This window comes from Rosa chinensis, chromosome 6 (genome assembly GCF_002994745.2).
Source record: "Rosa chinensis cultivar Old Blush chromosome 6, RchiOBHm-V2, whole genome shotgun sequence".
NCBI classification, from domain to species: domain Eukaryota; kingdom Viridiplantae; phylum Streptophyta; class Magnoliopsida; order Rosales; family Rosaceae; genus Rosa; species Rosa chinensis.
The window spans coordinates 26089012-26103523 of NC_037093.1; the positions used below are offsets into that span (position 1 = coordinate 26089012).

Consider the following 14512-nt stretch of genomic DNA (forward strand, 5'->3'; position numbering starts at 1 on the left):
GCCTTTTTAGGCCGGTTTTTGTACTTTTTCTTCAGGTTCCTAAAACTTCAGATCAATGGGCTTCTGCTACCAAAATTTGATGAAATTTGGAGGTCCGAAAGATGGTGAACCGGTGGAATATTTGCTACAAGTTGTATGGAGCTTCCGGTGGCCGGTTCGGTAAGTTTCCGGCCGGTTCTTGGGGTGGGGCCTCCGGTTCTGGACTCCTGGGATCGATTCCTTCAAGGTGTGAGGTGGAGGCAGAAAAGGCTACCACGATTTGTATTCGGATTCAAGGTTTTTAGCTTCTTGAATCAGGGTTTGGCAGTTTGGCTATTTGTTTCAGGGTTAGAACTTCGTGCTGATAACGTGTTTTAGGGAAACAAGAATTGAGAGGAATTTGCTGTATTCTCATTGATAATAGGGGCCTCTTTATATAGAGGATTACAATGCATAGAGTTAAAATCATACAAGGAAAGAGAATCTCTAGATTCTTGTAATTGAACCCTATTACCACTAGGTCAAGTAACCTAGAGTTTGGATTAAACACAAATAGAGATATCCTTAAACAGAAAAATATTTTTCAAAGAATTTGTAGACATATCTCTTAAATTAATACATAATTAATAGCTTATCTTTTTTTTTTTGTCACCTAATTTAGTTCATCAATGTAATTGATTCATCCCCTAACATCTTGAAGGAAATATAAAAGGGTAAAATTGGTGTTGCAATAGTATGACGTGACAAGATTTATTATGTGGATTTGAAAATAAAATTTGTATTTGCTTACATGGCATGACACCTAGGATTTGAGGCCACAAATTTTAGGCCTCATTGAGGCCCTATATTATTTATAGTTACATATTTATTTTTTGGTCTCTCAATTTATTGTCCTTTCAATTCCCAATACCACTACATCTGCTGTCACCAATACCACCAAATCTCCGGTCCATTTGAATTCCTTAATACCACCAAATCCATGGGACAGAGCCAACTCGTCCGATTCAAACACTAATCTCACAGAAGAGGCAAAACATATATACTTGCAGGTCTGTAATGCATGAACTGATATACAAGCTTCCGAGACCGGAAACCTAGTACCCAAAAAGCAAGAAATTGACCAAATCTAGAAGCAGAACCGAAGTGAGTGGGTTCTATTTTGATCTGTTACGGATTCTTCTGCAGGCACCAAATCGGGAAAAATAACAAACTTTGGATCAGAGAAGTAGTAAGAAGTGCCGAAAATCTAGGACGGCAATCACAATACTGTAAATTGGGTAGAGATGGAGAAAGAGAGACTTACAGTGTGTTTAATTTGTTGAGAAATATCGAAACTTCTTGGCTCAATTTTCTGTTGGGTTTGAAAGATCCTATAACAACCAACAACATCAGGCAGATCTACAAGAGTTAGTAAAGAGAGAAAATTGAAACCCATGTTACCTGGGGATTTGGCATCACGAGTTCATATATGAGGTTAACAGAGGGAAAGAGAGAGAGATCTGAGCATTTTCCATCAGTTCTCCTTTTTTTCTTCTTCTCATAGCTCCTACTTGCGGTGGTGCCGGAGGAGATGAGGAGTCTGGCAGTGGGGGTTGAGAAAGGAGGGGTTGGGAGAGAGAGGGAGACTGGGAATAGGTGATTGGAGTGAAAAGAGAAGAAATGGAAATAGGGACTGGAAGTGTATTTGATAGTTTGCAACCCAGTTTTTGAGTCTCTGTTTGGCAGAATTTGAAGGAGTTATAGTATTTCCCTCTTTGGCAACAATTGTTTACAGCCCCTTCTTAGCCACTAGTAAACGATAAGAAGAAAGTATGAAGATTAAATAATATATACCAACCTAAACTCTATCCACTCATGCTTTAAAGAGAAAAACAATAAAATTCAAAAATTCAAAAGAAGTTAGGAAGTTGATAAATTGAAGTTAAGTAATGAGGAATATTGAAATTTGCAGGAAAAAAAATTCCCCAAAGAGAGAGAGAGAGTGTGTGTTCAATTATGAGATAATGAGGAAATATTGAAATTTGCAGGAAAAAAAAAATTCACATAGATATCTGTGTGAAATTAAATATATTTATTAAATTTTATGTATTTAATTTGTTTTAGTTTTATTTTGAAATACAATTCACATAGATTTTTGTGTGTCAATTTTAATTCATACTGACATCCGTGTGAATTTTTGCCGTCCCATTTTTAGAATTTTTTTTCACTCGGATGACTGTGTGAATATAGTTTTCACACAGACATTTGTATGTATTGTAGTGTTTCTCACACAGATTTCTACCCGTGTGAATATCTGTGTGGACTTCATCTGTGTGCATTGGCTAGTTTTTCTAGTAGTGAAACGATGGAATGTTACTTATGATGTGATGTTGATCAAAGAAGTTTTGTTCCATGTTTGTCAGTTTGTGGGCATCTTGTGGTGAATTACGACAATGAGATGATCCTCTTTGGCAAGGGCGTAGCTATGGGTGGTCGAGGAGGGTCAATTGACCCCTATGACTATAGCTTATATGTTTCAGTTATGTGATGTTTCTAGTTTCACATAGCTTGTAAAGCCTTCGTTGACCCCTCTACCTCGTTCTAGATTTTGTGACTTTTCATCATTTTTTTTTGTTTACATTTTAGTAAACCATCCAAGTTTCAATAGAAATTAAGCCACAAACATATGAAAAAACCATTGAACTCTATGAAATTTTAGTTCTTTTGTATATAAAGATATTGTACTATTTTGATCATATTCTTGACCCTCCTTTATAGGATTTCTGACTACGCCATTGCTCTTTGGGTTGTTCGTAGGTGGTGATGGAGGTCTTTTGACATACGTAAGGGATAAACAGGGTGGTCACAAAGGTGTTACTCTACGTACTATTTACTAGCGAGTGGTGGGTGACTGCTCAAAAATTTAGTTTTTGGATGGGTCTTTTGGTTCTCATGGTTCCGTTAGATTTGATGATGGTGGCATGGTGATTGAAGGGGCGACGACTGCCGTTTTTTTTGCTGGAGGGGTTGCTAGTTGTTAGATGTGGTTGGGTTTGTGTTTTGAGCACATTCAATTTTTGTATAGACATTTGGGATCCGAGTAGATTTATATTCATGATATTGGATATAGCAAAACAAAGCATAACTCTTTCCATGTTGCTAGCAAAAAAGTCCCCGAAATCAGATCCGGTCCGGATTGGGTTTATGTTCTCTCCTCCTTCAGCCGGTGACTTGCTGTCACAGTTTGCAGAGGCCAATGGTTGTTCGCTAGGTTCACAGTGGCATGGTTATTCGTTGCCTCGTTGGATCTGCATGGACACGTGGCATAATAAGATGGTCGTACGCTCATCGGGATCTAGTGGAAATAGGTGTACGTGTCGGCTGTCGGCATGGACTAGAATGTATGAAGGGTATCTTGCCTAATATATGTGGGTATCTACCTTCTAATTTTGTTGGTAAATTTATTAAGTTTGTAAGTGCAAAGAATTAGACACATTATATGGCAAATAATAGCAAAAGTTATAGTAAAAAAAGCCTCATTGTAAGTTTACCATCAAATTTTAACAAAAACACTCCCACCTACCCCATCAACAAATTAAAATTTCCACTAATTTCATTTAAGTGCAAAAAGTCAATTTTAGACTCAACTCAATTATTGAATTACACATTGGTTTCCAGGTCCTGCGTCGCATCGTGGCATGTGAGGTTCTTGAATCTTGATCTGGTTGGAGAGGGTTTTTGGGTTTCCAACAAGTCTGTGTTCAGTGGCTTCATCAGAGACGTCCAGAGCCACTTGATTCTCCCGCTGAACCACTATCCACCACTGGTGGACAAGGACTAGGAATGAGCAAACGGGGGTGGGGGGCGGGGTACCCGCGGGTTTTCCCCGCATTTGTCAAGCGGGGGCGGGGGCGGGGTTCCCCATCACATGTGCGGGGGTGCGGGGGTGGGGGCGGGGTTTCCCATTACCCATGCGGGGTCCCCGTTTATCTTTTTTTTTTTTTTTAATTAAGAACTATTATTTTTCAACCAACATATGGGGCATTTTTATAATTTTCTTATTCTAAAAAAAAAAACAGAAAACTTATACGGGGTATTTATCTTTCCCATCCAGAATACACCTTCAAAGTGATTCGGGAGGATCCGACCGTTGGATTGTCGTATAATTTTGTGAGGATGATTCTAAAGGCGATCCGGGACGATCCAACCGTTGGATCTTTGTATAATTTTGTGAGGATGATCCTAAGGGCGATCCGTGAGGATCTGACCGTTGGATCATAGTATAATTGTGAAAAGACGATCCTCTAGGTGATCCTTGAGGATCCAACCGTTGGATGGTCGTATAATTTTGTGAGGATGATTCTAAGGGTGATCCGGGACAATCCAACCGTTGGATCTTTGTATAATTTTGAGAGGATGATCCTAAGGGCGATCCATGAGGATCTGACCGTTGGATCATAGTATAATTGTGAAAAGACGATCCTCTAAGCGATCCTTGAGGATCCAACCGTTGGATCGTGGTATAATTTTGTGAGGATGATTCTAAGGGCAATCCAGGACGATCCAACCGTTGGATCTTCATATAGTTTTGAGAGGATGATCCTAAGGGCGATCCGTGAGGATCTGACCGTTGGATCATCGTATAAATTGGTAAAGATGATCCTCTAGGCGATCCTTGAGGATCAGACCGTTGGATTGTCGTATAATTGTGATTTGTGATTTTGGCTGTTAGAGAAGACGCAGCAGGATTTTTGCCAAAAAAAAAAAAAAGAGAAGACGCAGTGGGATTATAGAAATAAGAGAGAAGACGCAGCAGGATTTTATTAATTTACATTTAATCGCCAGGTTGTGAAAATTGTTTTATACAAATAAATATTTGTTTTAAACGTATTGCTTCCTCGTGACTAAACAAACAATTTCTTTCTTAAACACTGTCTCAAGCATTTGAAATACTCAATCGACCAAAACAATGATGAAAATAAAAAGAATAAAAAAATTATTTTTTGTCAAAAAAGAAAAGGAAAAAAAAAACTGAAAAGATAGAAAATAGAAAAAAAAAAAAAAAAAAAAAAAAAGACCAATGCGGGGGGCGGGGGCGGGGGCGGGGCGGGGAATCCCCCATCTGATAATATCCCCAGACAGGGAACGGGGGTGCGGGGGAATTTAGGCGCGGGGGCGGGGGAATTCCCCGTTTGCTCATTCCTAACAAGGACCCATCGACAAAGCTAGCTCATTCTCTTGCGAATAATAATACTAGGATTGGATTTGGAGAGCATTCCGACCCTTAGATCTCAACCATTTTGAGATCCAACGACATCGGAGGCCTTTAAATTTCTCTTCATGATGGTCATTGGGTTCCAGCCCCACCGGACTCGAATGAGTTCTTTGTCATGGTCGGTGATGCCTTGCAAGTAATCATAGTTTAGTTACATTACATCATAGGATTGCATGCACATTCAGCCCTATTAATGTACAAGAAAAGTCATATCACTATATATTGCAATTCAAATAGAACCAAAATTGAAAGTAAAACAATTATGGATGTAGCTGCTGTAAGTTGTGGGCTTTGGGAAGTGCACATAAGGCGCTTCTCCCGGTTCAATATCACGACTTTTGAATCACCTCGAGGATGCTTCAGAATTTGATGGCGTGTTTACTTACTTGGAATGGAAAAAAATTATGAATCGAAGACAACTGGAATGAGAGAACAAAGGAATCGGTCTTAATTCCGGAGGCTTTGATTCCTAAACTCATCTCCCCCCTTCGTAATCAAATTCCTGAGTATTCAGGAATCAATTCCTGACAAGGAGGTGAGACTCACACTCATTCTGATTCCCTTATGTTTTAGTGAACGCAAGAAAACTTTTACATTGGAACAATTCCGATTCTTTTATGTGTTAGTAAACGCATGAATAATTTTACCCCGGAACCATTTTCTCAATTTTCATTCTCATTCCAAGTAAGTAAACATGCCTTGAGTGTGGTACCGGACTTAATTTGCTTAAAACGAATGAAGCATATATAGACACCACAGACTATTACAAACAACATGATAATCGTCCTTAACAAAGGCGATTTCTTTGGCGCCTTTAATATATCCTGTAATTCATGAAATCAGAAAATGCATGATATGACAAGGAATGAAAATGACATGGGTAATTACTAATTAGTCATCAATAACATCCAAACTTTTTAAGTTCAGTGTGCTCTAGGTAGAGAGATTCATATGATTTAGTTATCAGCTCATCATTCAATTATTAAGTCTGATTCATAAGTATGATTAGAAGCCCTTTCTATTATAACATGAGGAAAATGAACTTTGGGTTTGCCTCAGCTTGAAATTTGATTTATAGTTAACATTCGATATGAGTTCTTATTGAATCATTAATCATTCGTTTACTTACGCATTAATCAATGTTTTGTCGGCTTTGACAAATGATCGATTATATTCTTATTCTTTCTGGGATATAAAGTGTACATATTATTGATTGTGCAAAAAGGGAAAAATGAAAATGAATATACAAATGCATTTGTTTTCTCTTTTATGAAGAACCCTTCTCCATTTAAGGCTTGCATTGTCAGGCCCCGATTTTTAAGCACAATTAATAAACAAGTTAAACAAACACAAATACTCCGGACGTAATGGTTCAAACATCAACACTAAATACTTGGAATTTTTTTTTCTTTTAAAACAAGTACGTAAGATGTTCTGAACCAACAATGTCAATACAGATTCGTTCTTTATGAGTCACATATTACAGTACACCAAGTTTACAATTTAAGTTGAACAACAATTTGATAAGTAAACACACCCACCACGCTCACTACATAGTGGAAGACTAACAAGTGTAAAACAACACAATTGGAAATCCAACTCTACTGCGGCAAAAACAAGGGACACCAACACCCACCATGCAAGTTCACCTTAACCTGTAGGATAAACCTCTCTATATCCCGATGCATCTTCACACATAAACCAAGATAAGCACAACCCACAACAATCCACTTAAAACAACTTCGCCATCAAGCACTTGGCACTAAGGCCGAATCGGCCTATATCAAGCTAGATCAAGCTCGAAAGTTTGTGTGGTTAAAACTTCAACTGCCAAATCCTCCATCTACGGTGAGAATCGAGCTGAGCCACCATATGGGAAATCTTGCTTGAGAAGAGGGCTACAAAACCCAAGTAGTTTCAAGCCCTGCTGTGGTCGGAGATGGGAGAACGAACCGGGTCAGCTGCCGTCAATCTTGTGGGCTTCGATCCACCATGCATGGTAGAAATCGGTCTAATTGAACCCCAAGGATAGGGAGAGGACGTCGAGGCAAAGAGAATGGTGTCGGTGGCACCGCCATTAGACTCCGCCCAGGCTGCTCAGAGAGAAATCGGTCGAGCTACTGAGAGAGAAAGGTTCCAGACTTTTCCAGAAAGTTTCCAAAATGGGACAGTTAGATATTTTTCCTATATTTCTCTATTTATGCTAAATTTTTTGAAAAAGGAAATAACTTCTACTAATCATAACTTTTTCATACCATCACGGAAAAATACGTGCCATATGTCTACGAACTCGTATCGAAGTGCTTTACAACATTTGTGAAGGAAGTTTTTAGAGAAAATCAACTAATAAAAAGTCAACTCGTGACCCGTCAAAAATAAAACGTTTTGAGTAATTATTCATCCGAAATACTTCCACTTCACCCACTAAACAAATAATTGTACAACCAAACAACTTAGTAATTTCAGAAAATTATCCTAAATTAATAATGAAAATTCAGGGTATTACATGCATGAGAAAACATATCTACTTAAAATAAGTTGCTGAGATTGTTTTATTATGATATGACCATCAATAAACTTTTATTGGGGGTTAATACAGTTTTATTGGGGTCAGTAAATCTCCCGAAACTTTCTAAATCAAGAATAGCTTCATTTTGCACGATTGTTGACCCTCAATAAAACTTTTATTGGGAAGCAATAAAACTTTTATTGGCTTTTATTGGGGGTAATAAAACTTTTATTGGGAGTTAACAAACCTCCTAAAACTTTAAAAATCAAGAACATCTTTTTCATTGATTATTGACCCTTAATAAAAATTTTAATAGGTGCCAATAAAATTAAATAAAACTTTTATTGGAGGGCAATAACAGCTTTTATTGGGGGTCAATAAACCTCCTAAAACTTTTATGAGATCTCCGACGACCTCCCTGTGGACCTCTGGCAACATTTCCAGTGACCTCGGACAATAGGCGAGTTCTGACAAGATCCACGACGAAATTCCGGCAAACTCTCCGATGACTTCACTCTCTCTCTTTGACTTTATCTCTATGTGACAAGAGGGAGAGGGCAAAATAGTTCCAGAAATAAACAAAAAAGCAAAAAAAAAAGAATTTAATTGATTAGGGAGCAAAATCAATTATCTTATGGGTAATGGAGAAATCCCGTGGGGTAAGGGGGACTAATTTTTTTTTTATTTTTTTTAAATTAGGGTATTTGGACATTCTCCCAAAAAAAAAGAAGACAAAAAACTGTAAGTATATCTAAGCATATTTAAGTTACTTTCCCATGTAAGTTAACACTGACACTCGGAAGTATATGTAATTAAGTTATGATTCATAGATTAATCATTATGTATATCGTAATGAAAATTTAAAGACAAAAATGGATAAGGAACAAAAAATATGTATATATTCTCATGTTTTCTTTGAGAGCAAAAAAAAAAAAAAAAAAAAAATATAAAGCAAGTTTACATGCACTGGGGTTAAAGGACAGAACTTGACTGCCTTTGAGTTCAAAGTTGGACTCCTGATTTCTTGGGGCCTCTTGATTTTTTTTTCATTGCACAGTAAAGTTCGCCGTTTATCTGCTAGCTGCTTCGTAACTCATTTGGTGGTTTCCTCAACATGCTCACAAGTAGCTTTCCCTTCAACAAAATATTCGAGATCGATACTCATCAATCACAGTCTCATGAAGTTGTGACCAGATGATTGATGCTTTGGATATGAAACTTGGCTCCATGTTCACTACATTAGCCCTCACTAGCTCACACACTTGAGCGAGTAGTGAGATCAAGGAAAGTATGTTCACTGCAGGGCATTGTGATACTGCCCATGGCATGACCATATCCAAATTCTTCCTCAGCTTGACTGAGCAAATCCTGGAATATTAGGCTTGTTCAAGTATAATATCGGATTCACAGATCGCTTCTTCTGACTCTCCCCCACATAGACTACAAAGTAGCCTTTTGGGATACCTGAGTTTTTTGAAGTGTTGGAAGTAGATAGAGATCTGATGAGACTTTTCTTGGCGCTAACGATTCCAGGCAACCTGAAACCCATTTCTTGTATATTCTTGATGTGCTCATATTTTCCTATATTTCTATACCTCTTAATCTTGTCATTTATGTTTAGTTCTCTTTATTTATGATTTATTTACGTTATTTTAGTGTTTTTGTAGGTTTGTTTCGTAGAAAGAAGAAAAGAAGCTAGAATGAGCTAACTAGGATTGAAACGTGCTCTGCAATCCTAAGTCACTAGAAATTGCCTGTGCAGAACATCCAAATTTGACGAATTACTGGAAAATTCTCTGATCGGATTAGACAATTAGCCTTATATCATTGGAAAGTTACGAATGTATACTTTCTGTAGAATTTTACGGATCTCAATTTTGACACTCCTGGAGCAAGTTATGATCGTTTGAGTGAAGATAAGTCAGAACAGAAAATCTGCTCGGGATTTTACAAACATTCATGGAGAACTCAAGTTTCGCAGTGCAAGATCGTCAATTCTAATGTTTCAAGGAAGCTAATTCAGATGAGGATTCAATGATGAACTTATTCCTACTTTTCATGAAGAGATTTCAAGGTTTTTCCATACCAATTAAATCAAGAAAGGAATCTGAATCCAAGCCTTACAAGGAAACTTGAAGCCAAAGATGTGTAGAAATCTTCCCTATAAATAGGAGAATGAAATTCACATAGAAGGACGTCTCGGGAGCACAATCCAGACACCTAACAAGCAGAGACGACTCATCCATCTTCCCTTTCTTTCTCTTCCATTCTTTTATGTTTTATTTAGTTTTATTTTTCTAAACCTTTTTCTAGGGTTAGGATGATGCCTTAGCATGGATGTTTATGTACCTTGATGTTTTATTCATGGATTTATAGTTTCTTTATGATGAATGCTTAATCACTGTGTGAATTTATGATTTATGTTTAAGTTGCTTTATTGATCATCTTAGGGCTTTGCATTTAGTAATTGGAAGACAAATTTGAAGTAGAGATGCAATATAATTTGATTAGCTACTTGTGATTAAGTGTGCTAAATTATATTATTACTTGAGAAAGACTAATGGTTTGCTTGATTCTCTTGTTTTCTAGAACGTAATGAATCCTTGCATGTTAAATTTATACCTGATAAGGATAGATTGCATAGTTAGGATGTACGACCTTTAGCCGAGAGGGAGAAAATCGTACACTTGAGGAAAACTATGGTCTAGAGTACCTGAGAAGGATTTAGATAAAGGATTTATCATCTAGAAAAACAAAAGAATCTGTTAATTGCATCGAAACATAAATAGAACTGTTAGTGGATGATTCTGATACCCTAGGTTCTATCATCTTTGCTTTTCAACTTATATTTTGTTTGTTTGTTTCTTTCTTTAATTTTCACATTATTTCTTATTCAAAAATCTAAAAAAAATATCTTCTTTATATGTTGATTGTTTATGTTGTGTTTGGATTAATTGAGCTAAGATTTAAATTGATTATCAATCCTCAGTTAGAACTATCTTGTACTTGCACACTATACTAATGACGATTCATGCGCTTGCGAGTTTTAATTAAAATTTCACAATAATTCCTTACTGGATAAAAATATTTTCAAGGACATTTGGAGAAGGAGAAATTTATGTAAGCTTTACTTGGGAAGGAGAAGACCAGAGTTGCTGATGATGAATTTGACTAGCTTTTAGTGTATATATAGATATCGAAAGATACGCTGGAAAATCATCTGCTACATGAAAACGACTGGTCAAGAAGGCATGTACTGATAACATTTGACAGTATGGAAGGACACTAGCTTGTGAGAAATCACACTAGTTTGTTTTCTTGGTAACCCAATTAGCTCTATGATTTGTAGAAACATAGTTCCCTACCTGCTCCATTGGATTTGTTTTCTTGGTAACCCAATTAGCTCTATGATTTGTAGAAACATAGTTCCCTACCTGCTCCATTGGAATACAGATAGCAAAGGTGTTAGAGTTTGAGCTTCAATTTGTAATGAACAAACCACAATTAATAACACAACATAGAAGTTTGATTGAAAAACTGCAGTAGCAGTTTGAAGCATGAACTGATGAACAAAAACCTGGCAATCTTGTGTGCTTGAATTTTGGATCAAGTTCTTTTTTCTTTCTTTTTTTACATCAACTATCTCTTCTCTTATATAGGGTACAAGGTTAACCTACAAAATATCTAGAAAGAGCATATTAAACTGGATAAAATAAGTATTTTACATACATAATATCTAGCTTAATTTTGAGTGGAGTAAACAGTGCAACAAGTGGCAGGACAATATCCTTAACTACAGCAAGTATTCTGCAGTGAACTCACTGTTGTAGTTACCTAGTTGGACTAGGAAAGCATTAATTGCAACACTCCCTCTTAACGCTTTGCTTCTTCATTCCAAGTAGGCTTCTGAGATATTCAAACCTCTCTCTTGGTAGAGCTTTGGTGAAGATATCTGCAACTTGGTCTTTAGTATTGTAGTAGACCAAATCAACCTTATGCTCTTCAACTGCATCCTCGTGAGCCACTTACTGTGATACATAGGATTCTTGCTCATGGAAATTGCAGACTTGTTAACACAAAGAATGGTTGTTGTAGATTCTTGTTTCTCACCAAAATCTTCAATGACTCTTCTGAGCCGAATTGCTTGAGAAATAGCAATAGATGAAGACACATATTCAGCTTCAGCTATAGATAGAACCACTGATTTTTGCTTCTTTGAAGCCTAAGAGAATACACTAGTTCCAAGTGTGAAAGTGAATCCAAATGTGCTTTTCAAATCATCAACACTGCCTTCCTAATCACTATCACAGAAACCAAAGAGTTTTGGTTCCACATTCCTCTCATACATAATACCAAATTCAATGGTACCTTGGATATATCTCAGGATCCTCTTTGCAACTCCATAGTATATTTTGGTTGGCTTGTGCAAAAATCTGGATAACAGACTTATAGCATACATAAAGTCAGGCCTTGTTGTTGTCAAGTAAATCAAAATTCCCACTAAACTTCTGTATATACTCTCCTCTGCACTACCACTTCCATCTTCTTTTTGAAATTTTTAATTGACAACTAGAGGTGTTGCAATAGATTTGCAACCAAACATATTGAACTTCTCTAGAATTGCCTTTGCATATTTTTTCTGAGTAATGAAGATTCCTTCCACTGATTGAACTATTTCAATTCCCAGAAACTAATGCATGATTCCCAAATCACTCATTTCATATTTCTTCATCATATCAGACTTGAAATTTGAAATCATTTCTCCACAACTTCCGGTAAATACAAAATCATCAACATTTAAGGAGATAATAAGAATGCTTAATTTACCTTCAGTTTTGGTGTAAAGGGCCGGTTTATTTTCACTTCTTTGAAACCCTTTTTCTGTGAAATAGGAATATATCAATCTCACCATACCAAGCTCTTGGGGCTTGTTTCAAACTATAAAGAGCCTTCTTCAGTTTGTAAACCTTATACTCTTTATCCTTGATGATGAAACCTTGTGGTTGTTCCACAAACACTTCTTCTTTTAAGACTCCATTTAGAAATGCAGACTTTAACTCCAACAGGTGCAGAAACCAGCCTTTTTGTTATACTCTTTATCCTTGATGATGAAACCTTATGGTTGTTCCACAAACACTTCTTCTTTTAAGACTCCATTTAGAAATGCAGACTTTACATCCAACAGGCGCAGAAACCAGCCTTTTTGTGCAGCAATGAAAATCAAACCTTTTATGGTCTCATGCCTTGCTACTGGTGCAAAAATTTCATTGAAATTAACTCTAGGTATCTGAGAGTACCCTTTTGCCACCAATGTTGCTTTGTTTCTTTGTACAGAACCATCTGCATTTTACTTGGTTTTGTAAATCCACTTCAAATCAATAACATCTTTGTTATCTGGTTTGTCAACCAGCTCCCATGTATTGTTCTTCACAATTACATTGATATCCTCTTGCATTGTAGTCCTCCATTCATCTTCTTTTACAGCTTCTTCAAAATGCTCAGGTTTAAACAAGCATGCATTGCAGCTTTCATACACATCATTTAAGCTTCTCAACCTTATTGGTGCTGAGCTTGGAGTTGATTGTGCATTTGAAGGTGCTGGTGAGGGTTGTTGAGTACTGTGAGGTGGTGACTGCTGCAATGGATTAAGTTCCAACTGATCTAGAACTTCTTGTTCATTTTGAACAACATTATCTTGCACATCTTTTTGTAGGATTGAGCCTTCATTCCAATTCCAAGATGACTTCTCGCTAAAGAGAACATCTTTGCAGATAATCATTTTCTTCCTTTTCAAATTGTAGAGCCTATAGCCTTTGTGTGTGAACTGTATCCCATGAACATAGACTTTTCACTTGATTCATCAAGCTTCTTTCTCTGTTCCTTTGGAATATGTGCATAGCAGATTGAACTAACACTACTAGGATAAAGTTCATAGACATCAGTTCACAACTGATGTTAAAAAAAAAAAAAAATCTGATGTCTTAGTGGGCGATGTTAAAGATCGCCATAACTAAGACATCGGTTCACAACTGATCTCTATTTTACAACGAGACATCGGTTTAAGGTCCAGAACCGATGTAAAAACATTAATGTGATCACCATTTTGGTGTGTTTAGCTATTGTCAAACCTTCATATTTTGGCATTAGATGCTTAATGAAATATAGGTCTAACAACACAATTATCCATTTTAACATCGTTTCTGATTTAGAAACGATGTCTGATAATATTTTACACATCGGTTCTCATAATTTTTTGCTTGTGGTTCATAAGCTTTTCGTGTGTTTGGTACATAATATTTCACTAGACATTCAATCTACATTCTGTAGTATAGTTTGAACTAATGTCCATATTTATGCTAGACATCCGTTTTGTTTATATATCGATGTCCATAGTTATTCTAGACATCGTTTTTTCTTTATATATCGATGTCCATACTTATTCTACACATCGGTTTTGTTTATATATCGATGTCCATAGTTATACCAGATATCGGTTTTTGTTTATATATCGATGTCCATAGTAATCTAGACATCGGTTTTGTTTATATATCGATGTCCATAGTAATGCTAGACATCGGGTTTTGTTTATATCTTGATGTCTATATTTATAGTAGACATCATTTTTGTTTATATATCGATGTTCATAGTAATGCTAGACATCGGTTTTTGTTTGGTAACTGATGTATTTTCTCATTCTTGACATCGGTTTTGGTTTCCAAACTGATATATTTTCTCTTTTCTGACATCAGTTTTTATTTTCAAACTGATGT

General features: G+C 36.6%; 1 long non-coding RNA gene across 1 annotated transcript; it reads right to left on the bottom strand.

The window, feature by feature from the left end:
• Positions 1-670: 670 nt before the first annotated feature.
• On the bottom strand, positions 671-1662 carry LOC112169810. Its single transcript, XR_002924891.2, has 3 exons — positions 1420-1662; positions 1283-1349; positions 671-1158 (listed from the first exon to the last, which is right to left on the bottom strand). It is a non-coding gene; the product is annotated as an uncharacterized LOC112169810 (long non-coding RNA).
• Positions 1663-14512: the final 12850 nt, after the last annotated feature.